Source organism: Sorex araneus, chromosome 5, assembly GCF_027595985.1.
Source record: "Sorex araneus isolate mSorAra2 chromosome 5, mSorAra2.pri, whole genome shotgun sequence".
In the NCBI taxonomy this organism is placed as follows: Eukaryota; Metazoa; Chordata; class Mammalia; order Eulipotyphla; family Soricidae; genus Sorex; species Sorex araneus.
In genome coordinates this window covers 142,102,362-142,119,000 of record NC_073306.1, presented here as the reverse complement: position 1 = coordinate 142,119,000, position 16,639 = coordinate 142,102,362, and the positions used below count along the sequence as shown (strand labels likewise).

The window sequence follows — 16,639 nt, the reverse complement described above, 5'->3', positions numbered from 1 at the left end:
CACTCGTCTTTCGGTGCTCAATCAGCCCTCCTCGCTGAGGCACTGCAGATCTAAAACGGCCCGTCGGGGGCTGGAGTGATAGCACAGCGGGTAGGGCGTTTGCCTTGCACGCGGCCGACCCGGGTTCGATTCCCAGCATCCCATATGGTCCCCTGAGCACCGCCAGGGGTAATTCCTGAGTGCAGAGCCAGGAGTGACCCTTGTGCATCGCCAGGTGTGACCCAAAAAGCAAAAAAATAAAAAAAAATAAAAAATAAAACGGCCCGTCTCCTCTGCTCTCGGCGCTGAGCTCAGTGGCACTCAGTGGACTCAACACCACACCCATGTCCAGGCTCCGTTCCACCATGAGAAGGAAAACCGTATTTGTTTTGCGGAGAACGTCTCCTTGCTTCCTCCTTAGCTCTTGGTGGCCCTGTGTTGCTCTATTTTTGATGGCCTGGATCCTTCGGGCCACTTCTGTGCCCCCTCGTCCTGCTGTGTGCATTTGCCTGGTCCCTCCAGTGTCCCCCAGACTCAAGTGTAGGGAAGTATGTGAGAGCCCACACGCGAGGGTGGCCTCATGTCTCAGTGCTGCCCCTTGCGTGCTCTGTCCATTCACACCAGCGCTGCTCTGGCCTTTGGTCTATGAGAAACGACAGCGTGGTAACATGCATGGAGAAACAGCTGCTCAAAAATCTGCTTTCGGCTTCCTGGGTGTATGATCTGAAGTTTAAGTGCTATATTAGGAGGTAATTCAATATTTAATCATTTAAAGAAGTATCGGACTACTTAAATTCCTGCCACCAATAGACTGGGGGTCCTACTTATTCATATATTCACCATTTTTTTTTTTTTTTTTGCTTTTTGGGTCACACCCGGCGATGCACAGGGGTCATTCCTGGCTCTGCACTCAGGAATTTCCCCTGGCGGTGCTCAGGGGACCATATGGGATGCTGGGAATCGAACCCGGGTCGGCCGCGTGCAAGGCAAACGCCCTACCCACTGTGCTATCACTCCAGCCCCACCAATGTTTATTTTGTTGTTTTTATTCAATAGCTATTTTAATGGTTGTACCTGGAATCTCGTGGTGATCTTGACTTTCGTTTCCCTTGTGATCCATGACGTCAAACACCTTCCCATGTTTAGCAGACATTGGCATGTAATCTTTGTCCAATGTTTACTCAGTTTTTTGCTCCTTTTTAATTGGGCTGTTGCTGTGGTGGCTGAGGTGAAGGAGCTTTCAGAGAAAACTTATTTGAATGTGGTTTGAAGCATTTCCTCCCCATGCACGGCTGTCTTTCCACTCCACTGGCAACTTCCCTTGAAAGACAAAAGTTTTTAATTTTGATGAAGTTTAATATTCATAGTTTTTTGTTCGATTGTCTGTCTTTGGGTTGTGCCACACAAGCATTGACCACCAAATCCACTGGCACAAAATCTCTTTTATTTCCTCCAAAAGATTTTTTTTTATTGATTTTAGCCCTTATTATTAGACTTTTGGCCATCTTAAAATCAATTTTATAAAAGCATAAAATAAGGGGGCTGGAGCGATAGCACAGATGGTAGGGTGTTTGCCTTGCACACGGCCGACCTGGGTTCGATTCCCAGCATCCCACATGGTCCCTGAGCACCACCAATAGTAATTCCTGAATGCAGAGCCAGGAGTTAATCCCTGTGCATCACCAGGTGTGACCCAAAAAGCAAAAAAAAAAAAAAAGGTATAAAATAAGGATCTTAGTTTATTTTATTTAAAATTAACTTTATATAAGTATAAAGAAAGAGCCCAGCTTAGTTTATTGCATGCAAGTATCCATTTTTTCCAAAATCGTCTATTAGAAAAACTGCCCTTTTTCCTTGAACCGTGCTAGTATTGTTGTCCAAAATAATTTTGCCACATATTCTAACATTTAATCTGAATTCTCTATTATATTTTACTGATTTATATGACTTTCTGCCAGTGCCACATTGTTTGGATCACTGTAACTTTACACTTTTGAAATTAACAGTGTAAAACCTCCAAGTTTGTTGTTCTTCAAGATTGTTATGGTTATCTGAGATTTCTTGGTGTTTATCTTTAATTTTACTCCTATTTCTGGAAAAATTAATATTATTGCTAGCTTGGTCATGAATGTATTAAATTTTTAGATGATCTAACTAGACACCTTAACAATATCAATATCTTAACCTACCAATCCACAGATGCAAGACGCCTCTCAATTTCTTTGCATCTTTTTCAAATTTATATCAGCAGTGTTTTGATGGCTTTGGTGTACAAGTCTTTTGTCTCCTTAATTATTCATGAGTAACTTATTTGTTTTGATTCTATTGTGAGTGGGCTTAAATTGTTTAATTTCCTTTTCATATTTTGTTAATATATAGAAATAGAACTAAGTGATTTTGCATCCTAAAATTGTGCTGATTTTGTTTATTAGTTTTAAGTGTACTTTTTCCTTTCTATGTAGAATTTTTATTACATATTATATATGTATTCTATCACCTTCAATAGATCATTATATAGATCATTATATCTTTCCAATTTGACTATCTTTGTTTTCTTTTTCTTGCTTAAGTACTCTGGCAAGCACTTCAAAAATTAAGTTAATCTAGGAAGATGATTCAAAAGTGGAGCAGGTGCTGCTTATGGGAGTTCAGGATTTAGTTCCTCTAGAACGTGGGTCCCTGATCATTGGTTGGAATAGCCCCTGAATACCACTGGACATGGCACCAAACACATACACACACACACACACACACACACACACACACACCACATACAAACCATACACATACACATATACACAAACTCCATACACACACCACACACACAAACTCCACACACACATTCACATACACGCACCACACACATACACAAACCACACACACACAACACGTACATGCACACACACTATAAAGAAGTGGAAGCAGGCCCATTGTCCTCTTATCTATCAATCTTAATAGAAGAGTTTCAGTCTTTCACTGTAGCACTGTATCACTGTCATCCCGTTGCTCATTGATTTGCTCTAGTGGGCACCAGTTACGTCTCCATTGGGAGACTTGTTGTGACTGTGTTTGGCATATTGAATATGCCATGGGTAGCTTGCCAGGCTCTGCCGTGCGAGTGGGATACTCTCAGCAGCTTGCCGGGCTCTCCGAGAGGGATGGAAGAATCGAACCCGGGTCGGCTGCGTGCAAGGCAAACGCCCTATCACTGTGCTATCACTCCAGTCCAGTCTTTCACTACTAGGTATGAAGTTAGCTGTCAAATATGATATTTAACTACTACTTTGAGCTTCCCTTGTTTCTAGTCTGCTCATCCTTTCTGTATGAAAATGTGCTGGTTTCCTGCATGCACTGAGCTGGCCATGTGCTTCTATCCCCGTATTGTGATAATATGGTGCGTGATGTCCACGCATTTTCCACATGATTTAAACTCCAAGCCCAGGATATTTCTGTGGCTCGGCCCTCACCCACTCTCATCTGTATTTTAACGGCATTTGACAGAACTGTGACCATCTACTTAACACAGCATTGATCCAGCTCTGTCACTCTCACTTGCCCCAACTCATTCTTAGCTTTTTCGATAGTGCAGACTGCCAGCAATAGATGTGTTTCAGCTTTAAATCATGTGAGGATGCCTCAGCCTCACATCCATTTAGGTGAGGGCAGTGCCGCTCCCACGTAGTGCCAGGGGCCAGTGGGTACTCACAATCGTCCTGAGTCAATTGAGCCAGAGTTTAATGACAGGGCCTAAGAAGGTGGTGCCTCTAAGGGCCTGTGGCACTGCGGACATTAGAGATATCCCAGAGATGCTTGGGGGAGGTCTCCAAAGCCACACAGTGGCTCACGTAAGGCTGAGAGTCTAACTCGATTCTGGCACTGCCAGGCATGTGTTCCTGACCACCATCTCCCCATCCCTTTCACTTTCACGTATATGATGGACAGAAATTCTTGGCTAATGCTTAAAACTTTTTTCAACATTTCCTGTGAATCTGTCTGGCTCCTCTGATCACTGTTTTTATGTGAGAAATCAATGCTGATTTTACTGCTATGCCCCAATCAGGAGGTGCTCTCTTTCTTGTTGCTTCTAAAATTTTCGCTCTGAGTTTGTCTTTGTAAACGCAGAGTGTCTAAGTAAGTTTCTATCTGTGCTTATCCTACAGGGTTTCATTCAGATTGTTTGAGAAATAATTTTGTTGGTTTTGGCAGGGATTGAACCCAGAGCTTCATACACATAAGGCTCTACAATAAAGTTGTGTAAAACACAAAAATAAAAAGAAAGGCGCGGGTGAGGGAAAGAGTGCCTCACCGCACCGAGCCAGGCACAGGGCCTAGGGCAGCAGCGCTGTCTCTCCCGCCACCGAGTTTGGTAGTCTCCAGCCGCTTCCCCACCCCGGGGAGGTTGATGGCGATGATGTGGCAGGTGAAGGAAGGAACGGAGCCAAGATGGTTGGTCTCACTTGCAGTTTATTCCAATCTTCCCTCTATACACTCTCCTCTGGAACTCTCCTCCTGCTTCTTTCTCCCCATCCTACTTCATTCTCTCTCTCTCTCTCTGCCTCTCTCCCGGCTCTCAGTCTCTCTCTCGATCTGTGGATCTGGCCCCCAACCCACTCTTACAGCCTAGTTAAATCTCCACAGCATGAGGGGGTTGGGGCATACACATAGGTGTGGTCAGCAATAGGGTAAGGTTCCTTTCCCTCAGGGGATGCTTCTCCTAGGACTTAATTCTCTTTCAGCAGGAGGATCCACCCAAGGGCAGAGTCCCATGAATGTGTTTCTCTTCTCCTCAGCCAGCAAACATGTAAGAATTCATAATATTAATTATTTTGTATGGACACAATAAGAGATGCATTAAAGCTTATAGAATTGCTCTCCTGGGGCCATCTCAATCTCAGACTACAGTGCTCAGGCCAGATCAGTCTTTCCTATCCCTGGCAAGGTCCCAGTCTCATAATTACTATTGGATCATGACAGCATTTGTCTATGATCAAGCTCTTAACTTATAGTTAAGAATTAGGCACTTTGGCCAGGCCCATCTCGATGCCAGGGTAGCACATAACTCAACGCTTGCCCTGGATCCTTCCCGTCCCATGTCGGGGACCCTACTTTGGGGTGCTAGGAACTGAGGGCAACTGAGGTTTAAGTGGAGAAAGCAGACGCCCGGGAGGGAATAATATTCGAGGCCAATTAAGTCTTAAGTTATAAAAACATAATATTGTCTTCTTGTGTCTATACAAAAAAGACATAGCTTTAAAGTAAATTATTCAAAAGGCATAAAGAGGAGAGAAAGGCAATGTTATAATATTCAGTGTCCTAGGAAGTTCTGACCTTACCAATTAACACAGTTTGATTAGAGGAAGAGCAGATAAACCGGTAGAAGTGGTTACAGATAAACAAAGGAATGGGAGTGACTCGGGAGCACTTTGATGGGTGTGACTGATAAACCTAAGCTCCTAGTGGCAAGGGGAGAAAGGACAAACCAAAGATATCCAACAAAGTAATATTTTAAATTTTTTGCCATGATTTTTCAAGTATTTTCCTTCTCCCTTCTCTCTCCCCTTTAGTATCTCATTAGTGTATTTTTTAATGTTTAATGTGTTCCCATATTTTCATTAATACATTTCACACTTTTCATTGAATGATAGTTTCTATTTAAAGTGTTCAAGGTCAGATTCTTCTATCTCAAACTGGTTGTTGAGATCAATTAATAATTTTTCACTTAAATTATTGTAACCCATAGCTCTAGACTTTTTTTCTTTTATTTTTTTATTTTTATTTATTTTTTTAATTTTTATTTATTTATTTTTATTTTATCACCATGTGGAAAGTTACAGAGTTCTCAGGTTTATGTCTCAGTTATACGGTATTCAAACACCATCCCTTCACCAGTGCCCATATTCCACCACCAAAATCCCCGGTATACCCCCCGCCCCCCACCCCAACTCTATAACTGATGAATTTCACTTCATTTTCTCTTCACCTTGATTACGTTCCATATTTCAACACAAAACTCACTATTGTTGTGGGAGTTATACCCCCAAACAAGATAACCCTATTAAGGAAGCATTTGATAATTAGTTTTCCATTGAAAGATTGTATGTTTTCAGGTTTTAGAAAAGGTGCGGCTCGGATGTGTCCCAGTCCCGATTCCCGGAGCCATGTTAGTTGCTGCTCAGTGTCGCCAGGCTCCATCTGGAGGTGTGCTGGCTGCACCTCCTCCTTCCGGCTCCCCGGTTTTGTTGGCCCCAATTCGGGTCCGGAGCATTTTCCGGGCCGCGTTGCTCACCAGAATGCCTGGCCGCTTCTCTGTTGATTTTGGCAAGATGGCGCCGAGGGTGGGTCGAAGCCGTGACTTCCAGCGGCCGGGACCACTTGGAGTTTTGGGCCAGAGCTCTAGACTTAATATGTGATTTGTGATTCTTTTTGTAGTTGTCATTTTTCTGTGTATTTTTCCTCACTTGTATTAAATATTAACATGTACCTTCTTTAGGCAATTTTTCATTTAATTCTCTGAACATACTTATAGCATCTGCTTTCAAATCTTAGTTCTCAAAATCCAATATCCACATTTACTTGATTTCAGTTTCTACTGACTCATGTTCTAAGTTATAGCCACATGCTTCTGTTTCTTCACATGTCTGGATCTTTGGTTGTGAATTTGAGATCACAAGTAATGTGTTAGACACCTTGGGATTCTACTCACCACTCTGATGGGAGTTGCATCTTTGCTTCAGGAAATTTGCCTAATCTCCGTCTGTAAAGTCTGTCTGGCCCATGACAATAGCTCCTGGTGCTTCAACCTCTTAATGTTTTTATTCTTTCCCCTGACTCCTGGCCCCAGCATAGTGCTGAGCAATGCCTGCGTCCAGAGGACCCTGCTCCACTACAGGAACAGCCAAGAGCTCGATCATGGGCTCATCTCCGCCCTGCAACAGCCCTGCCAGAACCTCCTCGCTCCAGTCCCATCCAGAAAACGTAGCCAAGTGTTATCATGCCACCTTCGGATCCTTCCAGGGAAGCGCTGGGTCCTCACTGCTTGCCAGAGCTGGGTCTGCCAACACCCACTGACGACAGTGGGAAGCCTCTGTCACGGGGATTAGGTCTCCACCTAAGACAAATACGCGCTTGGGGGCCCTGCTTCCCACCAGACAGGAGGCTCCTCGTGTTGGCGAGCCGCTGTTCTTCTCTGTCAGCTGCACGCTGACTGCTCCAAGGCTGCCGTGGTGCTTAGTGTTTGGTTCTGCCCCAGGCTGGGTGGAAGCCGTGGACGCTGGCCAGGGCCCTGAGACTCGCCACTCTTCCGCTTGGGGCAGCCTTTTCTCAGAGTAAATAATTCGAACGGATAGCGTGACTGCCATTTTCTCAAATCTCCCAGTGGTTGTTCTGAATAGTTCTTCTAAAAGATTGGTCGGACACGTGACCCAGTCTTTCGCACCTACTCAGCTCTCTCGTTGCTGTCTTTTTGCCAGGATGCTGGAAAACGTTTCAAAAAACCTTTTTGAAATCTTGATGTAAGCTTAGGTAACATCGAGACTGCAGCAGGGAAGAAGCATGCAAGCGTGTGACTCGCTTTACCAGGATGACACAGGTCCTCTGGGCCCTTCACACGCCTGAGAAACAGAAGGTCCCTGTTACGCACTCACCCCTTTCCCAGCCGCACTAGTGCGAGTTCTCCAGAACCGTCTGAAGTAGATACAGACAAGGCGGGTGTATTCTGAGCTCAGGCCACCGGGCCTGGGGCTGAGACTTTCCGTGGCCGCCTGGGAGCTGATGGGAGATTCTGCTCAGACCTCGTGGTCTGAGGTAAGGAGAACCACTGGTACGCATCTGTGGGGAATGACCCAGCCACTAGGAGGATGGACGTCAGAGGCTTGGGGAAGGGTGGGCAGTGTCTCAGCTACAGCAGAGAACAAGCCCCTCAGGTCAGGTCCTTGATGAACTGGATGACGCCCCCACGCTGTGGAGGAGGAGCCTCGTCCCTGCGGACCTGCCCACTTCAGGGCCTCACTTAACTCTTCCAGCCTCACACGCACCAAGCCACTGGGCTTCCTGAGCACAGCCAGGTTGACACATACAATTATCCGTCAGACCAACCTTCTGAAACTTCTTTTCTATAATTATTTTCTTGCATTTTTAACTTTATTTTTTTATTAAAGCACCATTATTTGCAGTTATTCATAGTTGAGTTTTAGATACAATATCGCAATGCCATCCCACCACCAGTGCCAACTTCCCTCCACCAGTGCTCCAAGGCTCCCTCCCAAATTCCAACCTTTAAAACACTGCATTCCCTCCTCCAGTTATTCTGAATGCCACATATAAGTGACATCGTCCTGTGTTTGTCCTGCTTCTTTGGGGAAGGATAAACTTCATTTAATATGATATCTTTCAGTTCCATCCATGTTGCAGCAAATTGCATGATTTCATCATTGCCTACTGCTGTGTCATATTCCATTGTGTGTGTGTATATATATATATTTATACTGCATCTTCAGGGATCGTCTTACCTGCTGTTGGACATCTGGATTGATTCCAAATCTTAGCTATGGTGCCAAGTGTTGCAATGAGTAACAATTTGCATATTCATTCATTTTGAATGAATATTTTTCTGACCTGGGGGTAGATACCCAAAAGTGGAATTCCTGGGCCATATGGAAGCTCAAATCTGAGTTTGCTGAGAGCCTTCCATGCTGTTTTCCATGGGGTAGGACGGGGCTGCATTCCACCAGCAGTGGATGAGGCGCCCTTTTCACCACATGCCCGCCAATAGAGATTATTTCCAGTATTCTTGATAAGTGCCATTCTCACCAGTATGAGATGCTATCTCAATGATATCTTGATTTAGATTTCCCTTAATAATAAGTGATGATGAGCAATTTTTATGAGCCTTTGGCCATCTGTTAGTCTTCCTCAGAGAAATATTTGTTCATTTCCTCTCTCCATCTTTTGATAGGGCTTTAAGATTTATTTTTTCCTATTCTTATTCTTACAGGTTAGAACATTTGCATATTCTCAGAACCTGCCAAAATCTGTAGTTGAATATTCTGCCTTACATTATGTAAAACTACATCAACTCTAATGTTCAAAATTTCACTCTACTGTTCTCTTTCTGCTAGATCATATTTATTTGCCATTTACTAGGTGATTAACATCACATTGAAATGTTCTAAGATATTCAAATTTTAAAAGAATGTAAATGAAAAACCAAACAAATAAAACCTTTACAAGACACATTTGTTCTATGCTGCATTGTTTCTACCACAGGTAGCGTGATTACACGTAGGTATGCTCTCTGTTGCTCTGATCAGCAGAAATCGGGGCTTGATCCCAGCCAAAAAAACGGTGCAGCTGTGTCGAACCACGATCAACATTAATAGTTTTATGACTGATTTTCTGTTCAAGGGCTTCATGCATTTCCTCTCAGCAACATTGCTTAAATATCCTTTGAAATCACGTTTCCTGTCACATGCCCTGTTAGCTTCATTCACTGACTGTCCCTTCTCTTCCTCCATGGTCACATAAGACATCTTACTTGCTGTCATTGCAAAATGCTGTCCCATGGTGCAAAGGCCCCAGAGAGCACTGTCTCCATGCTGATGGTGCCAAACTGCACCTCACTCAGGTCAAATAGCTCAGAAAATCTTAAGATCAAAATATGCAACTCTAAACTTACATTTTCTCATGGCAAGTAACTTGAACAATTTCACGTGCCCCAAATAAACCCATTGCTTTCTGCCATGTTTTACTTCTCAGTGAATTGAGAATTAAATATGACAGCCATGTGAAGTCACTGACATGTTCTCTGCTTGTCTTGCTAAGCATGCCACGACGGTGATGCTGGCTTATTGTTGGGGCAGTTGTTGCTTTCATTTTTATCCAAAGGAAACTACCAGCTACGTAAGGGTCAGCAAACAGCTAAAAGAGCATTCTGTGATTTGTCCTAGTGTGGACTCATAAACCTACTGGATAAAAGTGTCATTTGAACATGTGTAGATGCTCTTAAAATAGCACCTGAGAACTCACCAAGGAAGTGTGGAGGTTTGGACACTCTGGGTTCAGACGTGCACATTTGTAGTTGTGCTTCCTATACCTGTGTGCTACCCCATCATAACAGGAAAACAAGAATAGCAAAACCTTCATAAAGTAAAGGCTAAAGACAACTTCAGCTCAATCTACAACATCCGACCTGCAAAGCAGAATAAGGATAACAGAGGGTCCTCTGAAAAGGTGTTCACCAAAACAGTCAAAGCTGGCCTGACCTCAAACTTCTCCATTGCAAAACTCACTTCTTGGAGACAAACTCCAATGCCAGGAACAAAAGGTGAATCAAACATTTCAGAAACAGCCAAAACTAAATTGAAAGTGAAAAAATTATATATTTATATATAAATAATATTTATAAATATGTATGTATCATCGGCTGACCTCCACTACCCAACTGCCGCCATGTTCCAGGCCACTATCTGAACGCGAGGGCCAAGCCTCATGCACCAGTGAAGTCCCACAGAACCAGGCTCAACGGGACCCAGAAACAGAGATCCTCTGCCTGCTAAGACCAATCTCAGGGGTCACACCCATAAGACCCACCATGCTGGTGCCAGACAAATTCCTCATTGGCCGACCTCCACTACCCAACTTCTGCCAGGCTCCAGGCTGCTTTCTGGACCGCATGACCGCAAAGCCATGCAGTCCAGAAACACTAACAGACAAACACACCATAAACACTTTCTACCCATTTTCCATCACTACTGCACCATATTTGATGGGGTTCAAATATGGTATGAGCCATCGGAACACTTATAATGGCACTTAGAGGCCTCCCCAAAAGCCTCCATCCCTCTCAGAGAGCCCGGCAAGCTACCAAGAGTATCCCGCCCACATGGCAGAGCCTGGCAAGCTACCCAAGGTAAACAGTAATAATAATGGGCCTCATTCCCCTGACCCTGGAAGAGACCTCAGTAATGGCAGCATTAAGAAGGTCGGAAAAGGAGAGGCTGATAAAATCTCAGGACTGAACTAGGCTACCAAAACAAAGAAGGACTAAAACAACTGTTAGCATTTTACTGTTTGCATTCATACGCTGGCATCGGAAGCATCCATTGAGGACCTGATGGTACAAGCATGGAAGATCAAGTACAATGTCATTGAAGTGACCGAGATGAGAAGGTATCAAACACAGACAAGAGTAACAATCATAAGCTAATGTCCGAGCTCACAAAGCTGTGCGGAGATGCGATAAAGGAAGACCTCAAAGAGAGAAGAGCAGCAGTGCTGACCGATGCAGCAGAAGCCAGGAAAAGTATTCGCAACACCTGCCTGTCCTTTGCCAACTATAAGACCAAGATGACTAACCTCTGATGTCCCAATGGATCTATCATATCTTCCAGAAGGGCAATGGATAAGGTTATCCACAACTTCTACTCAGATCTCTTCGACAGCCACGTCCACCTGCCCACATGCCAAATTCTGCAGGATGGATATGTCATTCCCAGTGTTCTCCCTTCCGAAATCTGACACACCATTTTGTTGGTAAAGCATACAGCACCTGGTCCAGACAAGGTCAGACCCGAACACCTGAAGAATCTGCCACCAGTACTCATCAATACACTGGCTCGGCTCTTCACATGCTACCTGTACAAATGCAAGGTTCCATCCCAATAGAAAACCAGCAGGACCATTCTGTTGTACAAGAAGGGAGACATCCATGACATCAGCAACTATCGCCCGAATTCTGCCTGTTGTCCATCGTCTACAAGTTGTTCACTCATGTCATCCTGAATAGAATAGGCAGAACACTAGACAAAGGACAACCATGCAAGCAAGCCGAGTTCAGAAAAGGATTCAGCATGATCGACCATATCCACACGGTGACCAAGCTCATTGAGTTTTCGTGAGTGTTCAAGATGCTGTTCTGTCTAACGTTCACTGATTTAAAGAAGGCCTTTGATTCTGTTGAGACTGACGCAGTCATCGAAGCCCTAGCAAACAGGGAGTTCAAACTCAGTACATCAAGATCCTCTGTGAGCTGTATTATGGATTCAGTACCATCTCACCATTCTACAAGGAAGTGATCATCGGCATAAAGAGAGGGTTTCGGCAGGGCAACACCATTTCACCAAAACTCTTCAGTGCTACCCTCAAGAACATCATGTGACAACTGGAATGGGAAGGAAAGGGAGTGAAGATAGACTGTTGGGAACTACACTACCTCCACCTCGCTGATGACATCGTTCTCATAACACCAAATATCAGCCAAGTGGCAAGAATGCTAACTGTGAGTGTGGAAAGGTCAGACTGCAGCTGAATCTCACAAAGACAATGTCCATGAGAAACTAACTAGTTCCTGATGTTTCATTTGCTTTCAACAGAACAAACATCTTCGAATGCGACAGTTATGTGTACCTAGGTCGAGAACTCAACATGACAAACAACCTGGCACCTGAACTGCACAGGAGGAAGAGAGCAGCATGGAACGCCTTTAAGAGTGTTGAAGAAGTGGTTAAGAGGATGAAGAACCTCCATCTCTGGGCACATCTTTTTGACTCCACTGTTCTTCCTGCACTAACAGATGCCTCAGAGACCTGGGCCCTATGAAAACAGGATGAGAATGCTATTTGGGTATCCCAAAGAGGAATCGGAAGAGCTGTGCTTGAAGTATCACATTTCACTTAAGTGAGAGAAGGAATCCGGAGTCCTGACCTCCATCGACAATCAAGAATCAGGGATGCTGTCTCGTTTGCCAAGGTGTCAGAAATCAGATGAGCCAGACACGTAATGCAATTCAGAGATGACCGCTGGACTAGAGCTGTTACCGACTGGATTACACAGGATGTCAAAAGACCGCATGGCCGCCCACCTACAAGATGGTCAGACTTCTTCACCAAGACCCTGAATAAATGGTTTGAGGCTCTTCGTGTTCCTGGAGCGAGCAGATACCCTTGGGCTATAGTAGCACGTGACAGAGATAAATGGAGATGTTACTTGTGCCTACTCAAGCAAATCGATGAATAACGGGATGACAAGTGATACAAGTGATATATATAATTAGAATTAAGTAAACTTCATTATTTTTAGTTCATCATTAAAATAAAGTATTGGAAAGCAAAATTCAACTAACCAAAAGATCGTTGGAATGGCTGCTCCAGAGAGGCCACGCTGTCCTGGCATCATTTCACTGAGGGCAAACTGAAACAATTACATCATTATGGGTAAAGAATACAGTGCTCCTCTCATAAGTCTACAGAAACAATACGAAAATTCTGAGAAAAGACAAAAAAATGAAATATAGGCAAACAGATCTCATCACCTCTGACCACAAGGACATGAAAACTCGAAATTAATGATAAATTTGGGCTGGTTAAGTTTCGTACCTTGGTTTGGCCAAACGTGGCGAGGTCTCCCAAACCCTGTGTCCCCTGAGCACTGTTCTGTGCAGCATTGAGGACCTTGAGCACCACTGTGACAACCTAGAAAATCCCAGCACAACTCTGCATCCTCAGAACCTCACACTGAACCACAAGCCGGTGGGGTGAAAGCCCCTGGAACAAGCATCCTGAGTCTCACTCACAAGACTAAAGGGGGAAAAAAGGCAAACTACGTTCAAGTAAAAAGAAACATAAACATGAAGTATGAAATTGTACTATGACAAGCTTTAAGTACAGGAACATGGAGGGAATCGAGAGATTAATTGCATTCTTGTTCACCACGCAAAATTAGTTCATATTACTTAATGTAGTGAATTATAGGTAAGATGTTAAAGTAAACGCGTGCCTGTAGATTCTATGCCAATACCCCAATCCAAATACCAGCACTTACTTTTCAAAAAATTTCCAGTCATCATCAAATTCTTGCAGAAACACAAAAGACCAAAAGCTTCTGAGGAAATGTTTGGTGTATTAACAAATCTTCAGGGGCTTTTCTCAACAGGAAATCCATATAAGCTCTGGCTCAAGAGCAGTGGAAACCAACAATGAGCCCGAAACGAGACCCGCCTCTGCCTGGCGACAGCGCTGCTGAGGAAAGGCGCTTCCTTCAGTAAGAAGCTGTGCACCAGCTCGCTCCTGCTCCCTCTGCGCCCAAGATCTCCTGCTTCCAGCTGCCCGCTGGCTCGCCGTTTCCGAGGATGCGGGAGCAGAGGTGGGTGCAGGTGTTGGCAAGTCCCAAGGCGCACGGGTGCACTGCAGGTGTGAGACACTGGATCTCCTCACCGTGGCGGCTGATTCTTGCCTCATCACAGACACATGGGACCTCCAGGCGGCTGAAATTATTTCCCTGTAGTTGTCAAACATAGACCCCAGCTGGTAGGGACCACCCAGTCTTCCCAAATACAAGCCTGCTCCAAAAAGGCAGTTCACACCCTGAACACCAACAGAAGTCTCTCATCCTCAAGGTCTCTCCTTCCCTGAAAGATCAGGCGATCCCACCCACTCAGACCATCTTCCAAGTCTAAGGGACCCGGGCCTTGATGGCATCTGAAGTAGCGTTGGTCCCCTCGATAACCTAATCCATCCTGTCAGACTCTGTCCCGTGCGTGTCCTCAAGGAGGAGGCCAGAGGGTGGACAGGACGGAGATGCCCGGGGGGCAGCCTGGGATCACGGTGGGGTGAGGGGGACCAAAGGCAGCTTCCTCTCCCCTCCCCCCGGCCAACAAAGCTCAGTTCTCCCACCGCCTACAGACAGAAGTCAGGGACTGCAGACGGAAGAGCCGAGGAAGAAGAACGCCCTAACCAAGACTCAGGGCAGACTCCTTCATAGTCTTGGTTTCAGCAGATGTTTCTTCCAGGGGAAGGAACTGCACCCCCACCCCAGGGCTGCTCTCAGGGCAACCCCCATCATGACATCCTGGGCTGATGTCCTTGGGGCCCACAGTGACCGAACGGCCCCATGCTGGACCTGTGAGTTCTGGGCCAGCAGACTTGGACTGAGCTGTGCAGAGGCAGCCAGACTAGGGTTCATGCGTCACCTGTGCTGTGGCCGCAGTGTCCTTGCACAAGAAGGGCCAGTGCCGTAGGCACCTTGGAGAGCCAGGGCGGTCTGCCTCTCCATGCAGGGAGCCCGGGAGAGGGCTGGCTGGGAGGTGCAGGGGAGCCACACCTGCCTTCCAGGACACAGAAGCCCTGATGTGACCATCGCAGAGAGCCCCGAGCCCCGGAAGCAAGAGTGACCGGCAGCCTGGTGAAACGCTGCTCGGGGTTTGACATCAGGCAACAGCAGTGTCGGAGCTGGTGGCAGGCGCACGGAGGAAACCGCCCACCGAAAGGGCAGCCGGCCTCAGGGCAAAGCACTTGCCCAGCCTGTGTCTTATGGGTCTTATATCCAAAATATATCGATGACTCATCCAGCTCAATCCAAAGGGGGAAAAAAAACCCACAGAAAACAAAGACTTCCACCAGAAAACAGGAAATGAACGGAGATTTTTCCAGGAAAACAAACATCTGGCCACAGGCATAAGGCCAGACCTGAACGTGGTCTCATGTGGGACTTTAGAGCCAGCTCCCTGTGAGCCCGCTCTTCCAAGCACCATCCAGGTGCCCAGGCACGCTGCTGGGGGGGGGAGGGGTGCAGCGAAGGACCTCACCTGTCACTGGCAGGAATCGAGATGGGGGCAGCCACTATGAAGGACGTTCCTCGGGAGAAGGAATTATGCCACTGACCCCAGGACAGCGCAGTCTGAAGCACTGTTTGCATGCTCAAAAGTGACTGACTCTGTAAATCTTAAAATTATCGTAAGAGGGAAAATGTAGCTGTGTGCTGATTCAGGCCTGGCTTTATTGTGGTGATCACCTCCCTATACAAACACTGAATATTCCATAGGCGCCTGAAACTAGTAGAATTTCATGTCATGTTTACACCAAGAAAGGAGAAAGGGCAGGGCAGGCGAGATAGTACAGTGGGTAAAGAGCTCGACTTGCACGCGCCCGGCCCGGTTCAATCCCAGAACCCCACACACCCCCACCCCGTTCCCCACCAGGAGTGATCTCTGAGCACAGCTGCGTGTGGCCCAAACCCAAAGAAAGAAAAGTTACAATTTAGAAAACATATCTGTAGCTTGCATTATATCTGTAGGCTACTTTCTTCAACATACTATCAAGTTCTAAAACTAATTGATAAAATATTGATCATACTGATATCATACTTATTAATAATACATACTTAACTGAAAAGGAAGTCTCTTGATTTGCTCAAATTCCCTTTTAATAATAAAATTTTTTCAATCAATTGAGAACCATTTCACATAGTTGAGCAGCAAGAATGGTAAGTGACATGCAGGAGAATGGATGCTAGATTGACATCTCCCCCTGACACACACCGGGTCCAGGAAAAGAGATTCTATATTGCTTATGAAGGAGATTGGTAGAACTCAGTGAAGATAATTTAAATTTTCTCAACTTAACAATGAAACTTTTTATAATTCAATTTTGTAGTTAAAAATATATAGATATCCAAATAAATGAACTAGAAAACTGTTCTACTCAATTTACTTTAAATATCTTTTTCCACCTGTGGGAAATGGAGCATGTATAAATTATACAAACACAAACTGGGTAAGACATAAATACCAATTAATGGAAGACACACTAAATAAATTGTGTACGTCAATAAAATAGAGTACTTAGTGGGGAACATTTAAGAGAAAAGCTAACTGTATGTATACTTAAAT

The 16,639-nt window shown here is 45.0% G+C and overlaps 1 pseudogene; it reads left to right on the top strand.

Moving 5' to 3' along the window:
* LOC129405011 (uncharacterized) overlaps positions 1 to 14,256 on the top strand; it is a 195,889-nt pseudogene extending 181,633 nt beyond the window's left edge.
* Positions 14,257 to 16,639: the final 2,383 nt, after the last annotated feature.